General features: G+C 33.6%; 1 protein-coding gene across 5 annotated transcripts in view; it reads left to right on the forward strand.

Moving 5' to 3' along the window:
• LOC105208777 (ras guanine nucleotide exchange factor R) overlaps positions 1 to 16,000 on the forward strand; it is a 126,540-nt gene that overhangs the window by 2,040 nt on the left and 108,500 nt on the right. Inside the window, exon 1 of one of the 5 annotated variants that reach the window (XM_029037952.2) lies at positions 5,713 to 5,973. The exons of the other annotated variants lie outside the window; for them this stretch is intronic. The gene's annotated coding sequence lies outside the window, so the exon portion shown is untranslated. Of the gene's footprint in view, positions 1 to 5,712; positions 5,974 to 16,000 lie in introns of those variants that run through there. 5 annotated transcript variants of the gene reach the window in all.

Genomic DNA, 16,000 nt, shown 5'->3' on the forward strand with positions numbered 1-16,000 from the left:
CTGTTGCTGTGATGAGTGCTGCAGTTGCAACTGCAATAACTTTCACAGCGTGCAACGTACGCAGACAGATATTCGTACATTTACGTTTACGTTTATGAATGCAATCAAAACACAAATGAACGAAACGAATGAATGGAAAAGCTTTGTGAGTGAAAAAAAAGTGAAAAATGAAAAGTGAATGATGCTTTGCAAATTTTTACAAATTTTGCGCAAATTTATTTATTTTTAGCATGCATTTTTTTGTGAAAGATTTTACAAGCGCAGCGCTTTGGCTTTGTAGCGGCATAAAGTGCGTTGAACTCACATTTATTGATTTGTTTTTGTTTTGTTAGGACGAAAGTGTCAATTAGAGGATTTATGCAGAAAAAAAAACAAAATAAACAGAAAAATATTTTTTTTAGAAATTTTTGGTTACATGTGAATTAGTAAATCCAAAATATGAAATTCGCAAAATAAATTCTTATTTGCATAAAAAGTCAGATTTTTGGTGGAGCGGGAGTTTTTAGTTGAGTCAGTAAAAAAACTGATTTTGTAAATAAATTTTATAGACAAATAAATAAATATTGTAAAATTTTGATCGATTGGTGCAATATTTCTCGTTTTTGATCATTTAAACCAGCGATTGTGGAATTGTTGTTTACAACTGGAGAATCATATTCGTTAGAACTGTATTTTTACAGTGTAAAGAAAATTTTAAATATTTTTCACTATAAAATTTAAAACTTTGTGTAAGAAAATGACAAAATAGAGTTATTTTGACAAATAATGCCCATAAAATATGGAAAATATTAAAAAATTATTTACATTTTTTTTAATATTTTTTTTTTTACTTTTTAAAAATAAAATTTGGCCATTAAATACTCGAAAGTTCAAAAAAGTATCTATTGTGTTTATGTTGATTTTTGTAATTTTTTTTTTTAATTCTTTAAAACTTAATTATATTTTTTTTATTTAAATAAAATTTTTAATTTTATTTTTCAGTTTTTTGTTCAATTTTCTTTAAAAAAATTTTTATGAATCGAATATTTTGTATGTTTGAACAATACAAAATAAGTAGGCGACTAAATAATTCCTTATAAGGATTATTTTCTGACTTCTATTGCCAATTCAAGAGTTCGAGTTATGGAAGATCAACCGTATTTCTTTCGACCTTTTTAAAAAGAAAAGTTTGTAACAAATTTTTAAGAAAATTTTTTACAAAAATATTTTTTTGGGTTAAATCTAGAAATAGATTTTGAAAGTTTTAACTTAAAATTTTTATTACAAAATATAGTGAAGTTTAAAATATCTAAAAGATTTAATTTTCAGTTAATACTGATTAGATAATTTTATTAAATATCAATATATTCAACTGACTAAAATTTTTTATAGAAATAATAAAGCCAAATATTTTTTTCACGCTTTTAATTAATTGAATATACTGATATTTAATTTTTTAGTGAAAAATATTTATATTTTTAGTTTTCATATTTTCATATTTAAAATTTTTTTTCTGCAATAATTTATGACCATTCAATATTTGAAATTTTAAAGAAATATATTTTTCTTTTGACTGAAATGTACTTTGTTAAAAATTTTTAATTTATAAATAATTTCAATGTTTTTTTTATTTCACACGCGTCTCAGTTTCGGAAATATTTTGCAGTTTTCAAAACTTTTCCAGTTCGTAGATTTTGCAAAATATTTTTAATTTTTGTCTACACCATTAAATAAGAATTTTAATTATATGTCTATCAAATTTACTCTTTAAAAATAATAAAGAAATCTAAATTTAAAAACATTTAAATTAAAAAATTAAATTGTTAACTTTAATCTTTTTAAATTTTCTGAAAAATATTTGTAAAATTTTTCCAACTAAAGTCTTTAAATTAAACACACATGAAAGCAGAGGAATGCCAACATTGAGTAAATTACTACAAAAAAAACTTAAAATTTAGCACTCGAGAAGCCATTTCGACAAAATTTCTTGCTCACAAGTATCTGCTCAATGGATTTCCGCTGCATTAACTTCAAAGTCTATGTACTGTTGTTCACCGAAATGTAGTTACTGTCACTTTTACTTGCAACTTAAACTTCGGCACCTACATAAAACAACGGGCCGACAGCACCTACGCTGACACACATGCGAGAAGTTTGTGATTAAAAAAAGAAGAGAGAAGAAAGGAAAGAGAGAAGAGTAGCGAACAAAAAGGAAACTTGTCTCCATTTCACAATTTAGAAAGAAAATAACTTAGTCATTTCGGACTTAAATTGCTTTTCACATAACAAACTGCAAAGTTTGTGAGCTTAACTCAAATCAGTGTGGCACTACAAGGACCTGTACTACGTCTAAATTTGACGGTGTAGTTGTAGATGCGGGTGTGTGTGTGTGTGTAGTAGACTTGTATATGAGCAAGTTCACTGTAACTGCGGTAGCATAGACTTATTTTACACATATGCGCCAGCGTCAGCGTCAGCACTCCAAACTACAGACTATACCACTCATATCAATTGTTTGAACTTGTGGAACACTGCTTGCCACCGCAACGTTTAAGCAGTTGAATCTGAAATTTCAACTACATTGCAAGTGTGTGTGTGTGTACTTTCTGACGGCGTGAAGCTGGTTGTGGCTGCTGCCCATATATACATATATATAAGTATATAGCGCCAACAGCAAACTCATTTGGCACATTTACATACCTAAGTGCCACACACACTTTGCACTCACTGGTCGTTTTTTTTGTAGTTAAATTAAAGTTGGCGACATTCGACCTTTTGCGGTTGCGAAATTTCAAGGTTGTAATTGAGAGCTTTGTTTCGCATTTCAGTATGAAAATACAACTCTGCATTCTGTTTGATAGTTGGTTGAATTCCTTAATTTGTTTCGAAAATTTGCTAAACATTTATGGCGTTAATTGGCTGTAAACAGACTCTTGTAAAAGCGCCGTACTTGTAGCTGACGAGTGGGGGTTCAGTGTGTGACGGGAGTTTGTCTCCATGTAGTGCATATATAGGAGCTTTTCGAAAGTTGTAAATTGTTAAATTATTGGGTTTAAAAGTTTTAGTTTGGCTCAAGCTTGTGCTCTAGTATGGATGACGGTGACATTTTGGGGGAATTAATGGATAAAAACATACTTCTGTAACTTTCCGGAAATGACGTTTGAATTTTGAGGTAATGTTATAGGGAATATCGAAGACGGATTTCTGAAGGTAGAGTGACTAGGATTCTGTAAAGTAAGCCAGAATCGGAAGCACGATGTTTTACCAACGAGTGGTAACTACAGTAGTTTTCTATGATATCATTAGAACTTCAATCAACAATAATACTGAGGAAAGGATATTATAGAAATCTAAAATATGAAAAATAACAATGGCCCGGGAACACCAAAGAGAAGGTCTCGAAATCCATATATACTTATTTGGCTCAAAAATTTATTGGAATTTCGAGAGGAATATTGAGAAATGCTAATGTCTTTCTAAAAGTTCTAAAACAAAAGACGCAGAAGGATCGACTTATAATCCGGAAAACGAAGTATCTTCAAGATTCATAACCAATAACGGCAACTTGGAATACCGTTGATATGGTTTATAGAGCTGACCAGATCTGTATTTATAGAAGGGAAGGTCGTCCGTGGTTTCGAAAATGTTGCTTCTAAGGTCTTCCAAAAATGTCTCATAAAGCAGTCTATATATGAGTCTATATATTGAAAGGTCTACCGAAATCAGATGACCAGATCTGTATTTATAGAACGGAAAGTGGTTCCTGGTTTCGAAACTTTATGTTACATACTGCTTCTAAGGTCTTCCAAAAATTTCTGATTAAGCTGCTTTGAAACCGTGTATTAAAAGATCTACCGAAACCAGATGTCCAGATCTGTATTTATATGTCGTCCCCGTTAAATTTTATGTTAAATACTGTCTTCATAAATTGCCTGTTTATGCAGTATGGAACCAGGTGACTAGATCTGTATTTATATAACGGAAGGTCACCCCTGGTTTCCAAAATTTATGTTAAATACTATCTGTAACGTCTTCCAACAGGTAAAAATTAAGCAGTTTTGAGTTCATGTATCGAAGACTCTACCGAAACTCTCTATTTCTACCAGATATTGAATTTAGCTCAATACAGTTATTATAATTTAACATCAATAAAGCTTCATAAGAAAGTTCTCATACCTGCTCAGCCACTAACACGAGTGACCTAAATGTTTTCCCACTCCCCAAACAATCAAATGAATAACTATTAATATTTATTTTGAAGCTTTAACTTTCCCCTTAATTTCGTGTTTTTTTCCACTCCTTATCTTATTTAAATATGCACATATATTATGTACTCGTATATCCTTCCATTCCACTACTTCATAACAATTTCGCTTGTCCGTGTTAACCAAATTAAATTGAAATAATAAAATATTCACCGCTCACTGTTTTTCCACTAGCTGAATGACAGGGCAACACGTGCGCACACACAGCGACCGTAATACAGACATAACCGTTACGGTGTACGTGTGCCGTGACAACCCTTTTAAACAATTAAATTAGTGGGAGTTAAATTCGAGGAAAATGGAAAATTTTCGAAGAATTTTATTTATAAATTTGGATGCGCGATAAAATTAGTATGAAAATAATAGTTATGCTACCAACAGACTACATCCATAGCTAATGTGACAGCTGTCAGTTTTTGAAATATTAAACAGTCTCGGGTAACTTGTGCTTGAGGAACTGAAGTGTCTATTTTATAAATAAAGAAATAAAGTAATGCAATATGGGTGTTAAACGAAAGGTATTCCGAAAATCTTTAATTTAGACATATTCTGGGACAGAGTTGCCACCGAACGAAAATAGACAAAATGAAATTTTAACAAAATGTATGCATATGTAAAGCGTTTTCGAAAATATTAGCAAAACCTTAAATTTTAGAATATTTTGAAATAGAGTTGCCAGCTAATGAGAAAAAAAAACAAATCTATACGAAATACTATAAACTGTGAATTAAAAATGAGCAATTTTTAAATTTTTTCGAAAAATCGTAATATAATTTTTAACCTAGAACTGTAATTTAGAAATATTCTGAAATAGAGTTGCCAACTAATAAAAAATATAACTGAAAAATTTACAAAAATGTGTTAAAATAACATATTTAAAAAATTATATTGGAAAATAAAATTTAGTATTTAAATTAGATACAATTGGGAATGGAGTTGCCATCTAACAAAAAATTTAATTTATGTGAATTATTACAAAATGTTTTTCTAAAAATAACACATTTCAGAAAGATTTAGAGAATATTATTAATTTGTTTAATGAAGACATATTTTGGAATAGAGTTGCCAACTAACTAGAAAGTGAAACTGAGAAAGGTTTTACAAAATAAGTAACTAACCTAGGGAAGCTTGATCGTATTCGTAGAATATTATATTTAGACATATTTGGGAACAGAGTTGCCAACTTACGATAAAATTAAAATAAATTTGTGGATTTTCATGAAAATTCATAACCCGATATGAGTTTATTTTAAAATATTGTTTAACATAATCACAAGCAATCTTTTTTTTATTAACTGTTCTTCAAGACCCACCGAAGGACTTCTTCTAAAAAAATATCCTTGTTAAATAATTGAATTTATGGTAAATTCCCCCCTTCACTTCATTGCGTATGTTTTTATGCTGTACGCGCGTACGCTGCATACGAAATGGGTTCCCAGGCTGCCAAAAAACCGCTTGCCGCGTAATAAAGTTGCATTAGGCGAACAGCGTTGAACAATGTGTGAATCAGCATTAAAACTAAAGTGTTGCTCATATGTAAATTGGCTATAAGCGAGCGTCACTTTGATTATGGTTTATGATCCAAATTTAATGGATACAAACATTTATGTGCGCTGGTAATAAAATACAATATTTGGATTTGCAATTATGCAACGGAATGTGTACGCGCTTACGACGTTGGAGAATTTTCATGTGTCTTTATTGCCACATAAAGTGAGCTGGTGTTATGGTAAGTGAAAGTTGTGGTTTGCTTGAAGAATCTGATATAAGCAGTGCCTTGCGGTATGGAAGTCTATTGGTTAAATTAAGAAGACGGGTTCTATGGGTAAAAGTAACTCTTATGATTGTCTTCACATATTCAAAATATTTTTAATAACTTAAGTCGACTTTGCAGCTTACAGATTCCCGAAAAAGTTGAGCAAATCTTCGAATATATTGGTCCAGTCGGTCGTCTTTAGCTTCTAAGAAACATCGTCTGTTTAACTTTTATCTAAAAGCTTAACGCTCTACGCAGAGCTTTCGACCGAAATATCGTTCGTATGACAGTCGGTTCTTCGTAACCGGAACAGACCCGCATTGTTATCCAGCCAAGGACTGTTAAATCGTCAGCACTCCTTCGAATTACTTTGGGAATATATTATGGCGCTACAGCAACAATAACAACTGAAAGCAAATTATTTTAAAGCTCCTTATGAACTCATAAGAATATTAAATTATCTTTTGACAAACTGAGAGAAGACCAGCAGACAGCTACCGAAGCTAGAATGCAAAACGAGACTCAAGAAGCGTTGTCTTGGATTTCAAAACTCGGGGGAAATTACACCAACTTGGCAATTTTCTGATAGGTGACTGTCATTATCACGTTCCCAGCTTTTTTAAATCTTTCGAGTCCCGCTCTTGCAAAATAACTTTAAGATCGATCGATAAGATGCCACAAATATGAGAAGCATTTTGACCGAAACCTTATTAATTCAATCCGAAGCATTCTGATACTGAGATCCTGAGTTTGAATTGAATTAGATATAGGTCAAATCAAAATTTCGAATGAGGAGTAAAAAACCCTCACGATTTAGCTACGCGAGTTAACGGAGTCGTAATGACGCCAAGTGAAATGCTTAGGATCCATTTATGCTTTAAAGAGAGACACGAATGGTAACTGAAATCAAAGAGGATCTGAAGACTCGTATATGCACATCTCGAAATTACAACTTTTTAAGCTGGCGTAGGTGTAAAGCGACCAAATTGCGACTGCTATTAGAGGAAAGAAAAGTTTGAACTGAAGGCTACTGAAGGCTAACAGGTAGGAACCCTAGCCATAGTGCTTGTAGTGCTCAACCTCACTTGCTCGAAAAATGGCCCCACAGCGCCCCACAACCACGCCATTTTCACAATGTAATTATGAATTGCAAGAATAAATGTCGCCACACTCGAAATCTCCAACGAATACAGTTAGTTTTGCTCAACTGGTGCGCTATTTTCCTTCCACCCTTACAAAAAAAATTATGAAAAGATTTTGTTTACTTTCAAGGACTTTCGTTTTGGCCGCTTTTGTGCTGCCAGCCACAAAACTAACCGGCCAGCCGCTGCAATACAGTCGACCGAAAGTCAACGAACTCAGCATTTGGGCACGGCATATTGTGCATTCAATTTGGATTTTCCCCGAAAAACTTTCGTTTACTTGAAATGGTCCATTTTACTTTTCTGTTCTGGCATTTTGGGGCCAACTGGATTGCAGCTGTGCTGTGCTGTGCTCATGGCAGCAGAAAAATGTTCATAAATTAATGAGCTCATGCAAACAGGTTGAATGCAGCTATGGATATAGTATAGTGGAAGATATGTATGTATATAGGTGCGTACAAATATGGTTATGCGCATATTTGCTGGTGTGTACGGAACACATATGCATTTAAGGCTATGCGCCGGGAAATGTCAGTGCTCCATTTACTTTATTTTATTTTTTGAATTTCTTCGTACGGTTATTTTCTCTCTTATACGTTTTACTATGGAATGGTGTGCATAAGACTCATGAAAATGAAGCGCTCACAGGCAGACCAAAGGTTAAGAAAAAATATTATAGTCCCGAAATTCTGGTACTAAAAAATAATAATTATAATTTTACTAAAAATATTTTTTTAATTTAAATTTTTTAAAATATTAAAAAAAATTTCGGGATCCCGAATTTATTAATTCACATTTCGGAATTCCGAAAATTTATAAACCCTACTTTTGAATATTTTGCCAATTTTTAAAAAAGATTACGGAACCCGAATTTATAAAACCGGTTTTCAAGATCCCGACTTTAAATATCCACAATTCCGGATCCCGTAATCCCATATCGTTAGCAGCCCTCAAATAATCACATATGCACTTGAGTCCCATATGCGCCCATTCTTCTTCTTTGTCAGCCTTCCCTTCACTGTGAAGTTTTTCATTTTCATTTCCGTTCGCTGACTTCCTGTTTTCGTCTGCCGCCGTATGCTCGTTGTTTTTTTGTTTTTTTCATTTTTAATTTTTTAATACGAGCACATTCCGTTTTCGACGCCTTTTGTTGCTTGCGCTCGCTATTAGCAAGTATTCGTTTGCTTGCTTAATTTTTTTATGATCCTCTTTTACGACTTTTGTTCGGTCTTACATACACTTGTCATATACTTTTACGCTTTATGCACCTGCTCACCTGCTGCTGTTGCTTTTTTAATTCGCTTTCATGCTGAACGTTGTAACTTTGTTTAATTCATTTTTTTTTTTACTTTTTCATTTGCTTTTACATTGTATTCTTTCGTTGTTTTCTTTTTTACCTTTACTCCTTCCGTTTTCATGATATTTCTTGGTGTTTTTTTTTCTTACAATTTAATCGCTTTTAATGCTGATGAATTCTTCATATTTTCCACAAATTTTTTATGGTTACCCAATTTTTTTTTCATACTTTTCCATTTCTTAACTTTTTGATTGCCCATTTTACTTCAAGTTCAATAATCCATGAAGTCGGTCCGTTTTTTCTTGACCATTTCAATTTCGTTTTAATTTTAATTATAATTGGTTTTTATGGAAACTGTACGTTTTGAGGTTAGAAAAGCGCTTCGTAGTTTGATTAAATGTCAAAATGCGCAATTGTATATGTTTTGGCTTGGCAGAACATTTTTTGAGTTCTTCAAGGACCTCTCTTTCAATATATATATATGTATTTACAACCGTCTGTACTGTCTTGTAACCGTAGCTTGAGAACCTTGTTCTACTTCCAGCACAGAATAATAGATCGCTTTCATGTTTACTATGTATATAACGAAGGTATAGAGGAAGTTATATTATGGCAGCAAAAACCAAAAAAAAAACAAATTATAGTAGAAAGAAGAATTCTTACGTTGAGCAATGAAGGCAATAGTAACTTAGAATGAGGTTTTTCAAAGCTGATATGAGATGCCACCATGACGTTGATACAATGAGCTTGGTATCAGTATCTAAGTGGTATGAAAAGTATATCTTCTACGAATGAAGACAACGAAAGCTAAAAAAACTATATATCTAGGAGCTTTTAGACACAACGAAGAAATGGAGAAGACAACATTGCTTACGTAAAGGAAACTAGTGCAATGATATACCTCCAACACTGTGTTGCGATCTGAAACTATTAAGTTATCCATAGTAGTGCACCAGTTAGATGCATACATTTAGGCTAAAGTTATATAATTATAATGCCTCAGAGAGAGGCTTTTTACTTTCAAAATGAAGTAGAAATTTCGAATCAATATCGACTGTATGAAAAATATACTCGAAATTTTAAAAAAATCTAGAAGTTCAGAAGCTTTAAGACACGACGCGGAAAAAAAATAAAAGTCATCGTCGTCCATGTAAATGTGATTTGAAACTACATTAATAGTAGGACAAATAGAAAACATTTAGGCTAAGTACTTATAATAATGATGAGAAGAAAGCTTCACGAAGAGCTTTTTTACTCCTAAATTCAAGCAAAAGTTTCAAAACAATAACAATTCAGAGTGATCAAAGCTCATTAAGCTTTTAGAAGACTGTCTGTATGGAAAATATGCAGGAAGTTGCGCTCGATAAGTGTTGAATATATATCTTTTAACCGGCTTATAATCTTTTTCAGTCGTTATTTATAGAATATTAAGTAAGAATAATTTCTTTGGAGCTTTCATTTATACTGCATGGCTGACAAAAATTAAATTTACTCGACAAATTATTATGCTTTTATGTGTTTTAAGCCAACACAGCATGTGTTTATTAAATCTGTCACTCTTCTTTTACCAAAAAAAAATTATAAAAAGTTGTTTCTTCCCGAAAATTTTCATATACATACTTTCTTTCACTATTTTTGAAGCTTCATTGTTGGATTATCTTATCACTTAAACGCTCGTTAATTCACGTCTCTCTGTGTGCTGCAAACATTTTCCATTATTCATAAAAAATGTTGTTTTCTTCTTCTTTTACTCAAGCACCCACATAATCAGTTGCCACTGCTGGTTAACCCCAATAATTCTACTACTACTTTTTTTATTTTTTGTTGTAATTTTTCAACACACATTCAAGTTTTTAGTAACATGTTCTTGTTGCTTTATGCTTCGCTTGTTCGCTTTGACGTTTTAAGTTCGTATTTATTTGAAATATTTATTTGATTAATGTACTTGGCTTGCCACATTTGAAGGGTTCCAGTGTGTTTGTATACTCGGTTGCTAGCTATTTTACTCGTTATTATTGTTGTTTGTTTGCTGTTGCCCTTGTTTTTGTTATTGTTTGTCTTTACAACCGCTCTCTTTCTCTCCCCTCTAACCTCACTGCAGCCGTGCGCAGTCACATATGAACTATGGTTTATTAATGCAGGTTGAATATGCCATTGACTAACAGCTTCTAACACTACAACAACTACAGCAAAGTAGACTCACTCGAGTAGCAGCTTAATAAACAGATTCAAGCTGAGGCGCCACAAAACTCGAACTGAACTGTAGTAGGAAGCAGCAGCTGCAGCAAAGAACTTCGGTAAAGCGGAAGAAGGAAAGCAAGAATGACAGCAAAAAAAAAAAGCAGGAAAAAACAGCAGAAAAACTAAACGAGTTCGCAAAAGCAACGAATTGTGAAGGAATGCTACAGCAGGACGCTTTGATGTGCCACATTTTGTTGCTGCCACTGTGCCATGTGTGTCTTCCGCTACTCTACTGTATGTGCCTGTGTGTGCGTGTGTTTAGGCTGTAATGAAGCACTTCTTTGTCGGTCTCTTTGCCTGCATGCCTGTCTGTCTGTCTCTCCATAAGCTTTTTTCTTTTTCTTCCACCCTGAAAGGGTTAATGTGCGAGCATTCGCTTACTTATGTACTCAACTTCTTACAAAAGGCAGCCATTTTTTATAAAGTCTTTGAGCCAAAGGCATTTTCTACACGTATGTCATTAATTACATTTATACATGAAAGGGGGGAACAAGAAATTTTACAGGCAGCACAGCGGCGTTTAAAACAAAGTGTTTGAGTGGAGAGAAGTGAAGTTCGACTGACTGAATTTAGCTTTGCAAGACGACTGGGTACAATTAAATGCGCGCTTTGGGATTGTAATGTATACGAGTATCCAATTGTAATTACAGAAAGAACTTGAGACACTTTCATAATAATGAGTATTGTATTTCCTAAAGCGATGGAACCGCCATGCGACAGATCGGCATGTTTCGGCAAAGTATTGTAGACATAGTATCTTTCTGGAAAACATCGGAGTGTTCTTCAATCAGGCAACACGAAATAGTTTTAAATAAGTGGGACCTTTAGGCACTTTGAAACTACGGTTCGCTTGAGTTCGAACAAAGCCTAGAATGGAGGCAAAGTAATTTAAATGAAACTGCGTCAGGAATTGGGATCTGAGAGAGATATAAACCCGTATTTCATGCTCACATCAATTGTCAATCCGACTAACTACTTTCCAGGACTTATCCGATTAATTACTTAACATATCGACGGCTCAACAAAACAAAAGTTCCACATTCAATTCCACATCTTCTTATAATAAATCAAGTAGTCTCAGCGGTCTAAAGAAAAACAGAGCAGAGTATAGAGCAAAATATATCAGATACATGACTTTAGGACTTCAGAATAGACCATTTTCGTCTAATATGCTAGATCAGAGTTTAGCTCTTAAAATTACGCACCCATTTGCATCCACAATTGCTGGAAATGTCTTGTTGGAGATCTCAGTCAAATCTTAAATTGTTACTCGCACAAATTAGACTGAATTCAAAGTGTTCCTACACAAGTTTAAGCCTGGATTCCACGTCTTAATCTCAATAAATGATTCAATTGTGATGACACAGGGCCTTGAACTGCAACTCATACCGGCAGATGGACGGCAGAATTGGTCTTACCGAAACGGTAATGCATATAGAAGAACTCATAGAATATTTTTCTATTTATAACCTTGTGTACATTGAGCCCGAAGATATGCAGAAGTCTAACGAAAATCCCAAAATAGGTGAAATCACCTACAGCTAACTCCAATGTGGCTCGGAGAGAGATGGAGTACTGCATATCTTCGTGGCACTGATCCTTTCGTCGAAGTAAGGAGTTTCAAAAGTATTTAGTAAGAAAGAACAGGGGAACTCAGTGCTTGGGCCTCTACGACTGTTACTAAACGGAGTTCAAAAACGTTCCGCAGCGGATCCGTTCAGAAAATTTTAGGAGGCAGAGATTTTTACAACGATTATTTATCAGCACTTGGAGTTTAGAAACCTTAGAAGCTCTTGTATAGAAACATTTTTCCTTTAGCATATCTAGTGCTCCTTAGATCCTATCGGAAGTTAACCTCAGCTAATGTAGAAACTAGATACTATTTGAAGCAGGAATGTTTTAGTGCGAAAACCGCTGGAATTCCGATGGAATACAATCGGTTAAGGGTGCCTTTTATTATGTAAGAAGATTATGTGGCGAAGATCAAACCCCGCTTTGAAGAACAATGAAGTAAGGCAGAAGGTCGGATAGTTGTAGCTGAAGGTGTTTTCTAAAACTAAGATCCGTTGATTTTAGGAGTAAGTACCAAATAATTTAGACTCAGTTTATGCAGAAGACTTACTAGGCTGCTGGGGATCAGGAAAAGCTCGGATTTCTATCAACATAGGCGTAAAGCAATTCGGTTTTGTGACTTCCGCAGAAAAAAAATATTAAAAATTAAAACTCAGTGTTACTTAAATAACCTCGTGCAGCAACTAGGAAGAGCTATACTCTAGGAAGAGCTTTACTTTTGCCTTGCGGTCAAACAACCATGCAGCTACATACATAGGAAATGCGCTATTTTCGCTGCGGAAGCTGAAAATATTCATAAAACAATAAGCGGAAAAAATTGCCAAAGCAAACTAAAAAAACTAAAAACAACAAAAAACCGCTTTAAAATAGGCGCGCATAGGAAGCAACATATTAAAAATTGCAAATGTAAATAAAAATTGCTGGCATGTGTTGTTGGTGTTTCTGTATAAAAAAGCCAATCTCGCTATGTTTTTGCATAAATATTTATTAGTTTTTAGCACACGATGAATTTGAAAATGCGAATTTATGCAAATAAGCACAACAGAAAAATAGAAAAAACACAACAACAACACTAATAACATTGTGCACGAAATAAACGCGGCAACAAAAACATAATTGCAGTCATGCAAGCACTTTGTTGCTGCTGTCGGCAGCCAGCGTGCGCCATCAGCGCCTGCACTTGCAGCTTCGCGGCTGCCAGAGCGTAACAAAGCGCATATGAACATGTTCATGTGTGCCTCTGTATGTATGTTGTGCGTGTGTGTGTGTGTGTGTGGCACGTACGAGCAAGTTTCACTTTTGTTACAAGGCACGCGCGCAAACGCCAAATGGCAGGTAAATTAAAAGTGAAAAAAGTGGAAAATGAAAAACAAAGCACAACAGCTGCTGAAAACAAATCTGTAAGCGCAGCTTCACTGCAGCCACTTTGTTATTATTTTTGTAATTTTTGCTTATTCTCGCTTTTTTGCTCGCTTTTTGCTCATGTTTTCGGCGTAAGCAATTTTCACGCATGCGCGCACTTATTAGCTAGCCGCAGCTAATACAATCAAAACAGCCAGCAAAGTGCAACAACAACAATTCATTGTTGCAGTTGCAACTGCAACAAGCTGCAGCGCTACCGTGTGGAGGCATGATGATAGTCAAGCATGCTGCATATTAGTTGTAATTGTGGATTACAAAAGCGCATTAATTCATTTTGGCAACAACAACAATAACAGTAGCAACAGTAATAACAAATGCTTATAACTGCGCTGAGTGCGCAATTTTACAAGGTAACTACTTAGTGGCAAGCATATATACAGGCATTTTTCTAATTTTTCAGTAAATACTCGTACAACTCAGCCTCTATGTAAGCGATGTTGGGCCTCAAATTCTGCTTTTAAGGGTCTACAAAACCAGCAACACACAATATACATTAAAAACGTGTTAAAATATGTATCTAAAATTTTCATAAAAAATTTTAAGAAAAAAATTTAAAAAAATTAAAATTTTAACAAAAATAGTAAAGTAAAAAAAAACGGAAAGATATTTCATCGAAATAGAAAAATTAAAACAATAATATCAAAAAAAAAAAAAATTAAGTTTAAAATAAAAAAATATTTTTAATAAATAACTAGTAAGGAAGGGATAATTTCGTGTGTAACCGACTACTCTACTCTCGCAATTTACTTATTTAATGCCTAAGAAAGACATATGGTTTCTGTACTACGATATGTACTACAATAAAAGCTCAAGAAACCATATACCAGCATAATGACACACATGTAGTATATTGTACTATGTTTACATCCATCAGCTGATGCAAATAACTTCATGCAAAATATAGTTAATTATGAATAACAGGCAGGAAAATTGATCCTGATTTAGTTACAACTCCAAGCAATCTTAAAAAATTATTGTCCATTATAATTATTACATATTACATATTTTTCACATCATTTTTTTTTCAAATTTTGTTTTTTGATTTCAATTAATTTTGAATTTAATTTATTTTCTGTATGTCAAAATGTCAGAAAACATATGATTGTGGCAGAAGAGCTTAAAGCTTTCGGTGTGTTCAATGCAATCCATTGTAGTACATTTCACAACACCACAAAATTTCAATGGTGTCTAGAACTCTATTGTAGTACGGAACACCATTTGCTTTCAAACAAAATTCGGAAAACCGGTGATACACATATGGTTTCTGAAGCATACTACAATATATACTACATGTCTGTCTCAGGTATAAGGTTATTAAGATTACATACAATTCGTTACGTATTTGCGGTATTAAGCCTACTAGAAAAAGGAGAATTATTATATATAGTATATGGAAGCCGTGGTAATTTCTGGAGCGATTTCAACTATTTTTGCTACAAAGCTACATTATATCACTAACTTAATTTTGTAAAAATGTCTTAAGCCCACCAGATGTTAGATAATCTGTTTATCAGCAATATGGAGGCTAGAGGAAGTATTAACTCTCTTTTTTCCATTTTTTGTATACAAGCAAACTATTAGAAGGAATACATCTTCTTTGAATTTGTTTAGGATTTTACAGATATTCTCAATAAATAATTAATCACAAGCTTTAAGTTGTTCATTTTCGATATCTGGAGTCTTGAAAAGTTATAGTCCACTCTGTAAATAAATAAAAAATGTTCAGCTGTATTCATTGCTTACTTTGTCTGTAGCAGCCGCTAAGGTCAGACGTGTTTTTATGAGCCTGTCGATTTTCGTTTTCTAAAAGCTTACACTTTGTTGCTTGTTCGTGAATTCTTAGCCAAGACCAATACTGTAACGATGTCCCAGCCTCCATATTCGGGGATTTTTGCTTCTGTCCTTTTGCTATTTCCAAAAATAAAGAGCACCGTAAAGAGCCATCGCTTTTCAAGCATACGAGAAATCGCTGAAAAAGCCAAGCTATCTCAGAAATCGGTTTGAGAAGTCTTTTGAATGCTGGCATATGTTAATAATACTGAATTTATACTATTTTGAAGTAGACAACATTAATTTGGAAGAATGAATAATTATTTTAACGAAAATTACCGTTATTTTTTCAAACACATTTGTATGCATATTATAGCATTTGTATATCGACCAATTTGTCACTGGTGTGTATAATGGGTACCCTATTTTTATGCCCAATACTTCATACAGCATATGATCCATGCGGTCCTTAAAGACGCCTATTGCCTCAGCTACCTCGCGCACCTTCAGCAGTTCGTCAACACGAGATCACTACCTTTTGTTACATTATTTTCCA

This window comes from Zeugodacus cucurbitae, chromosome 5 (genome assembly GCF_028554725.1).
Source record: "Zeugodacus cucurbitae isolate PBARC_wt_2022May chromosome 5, idZeuCucr1.2, whole genome shotgun sequence".
NCBI lineage: Eukaryota > Metazoa > Arthropoda > Insecta > Diptera > Tephritidae > Zeugodacus > Zeugodacus cucurbitae.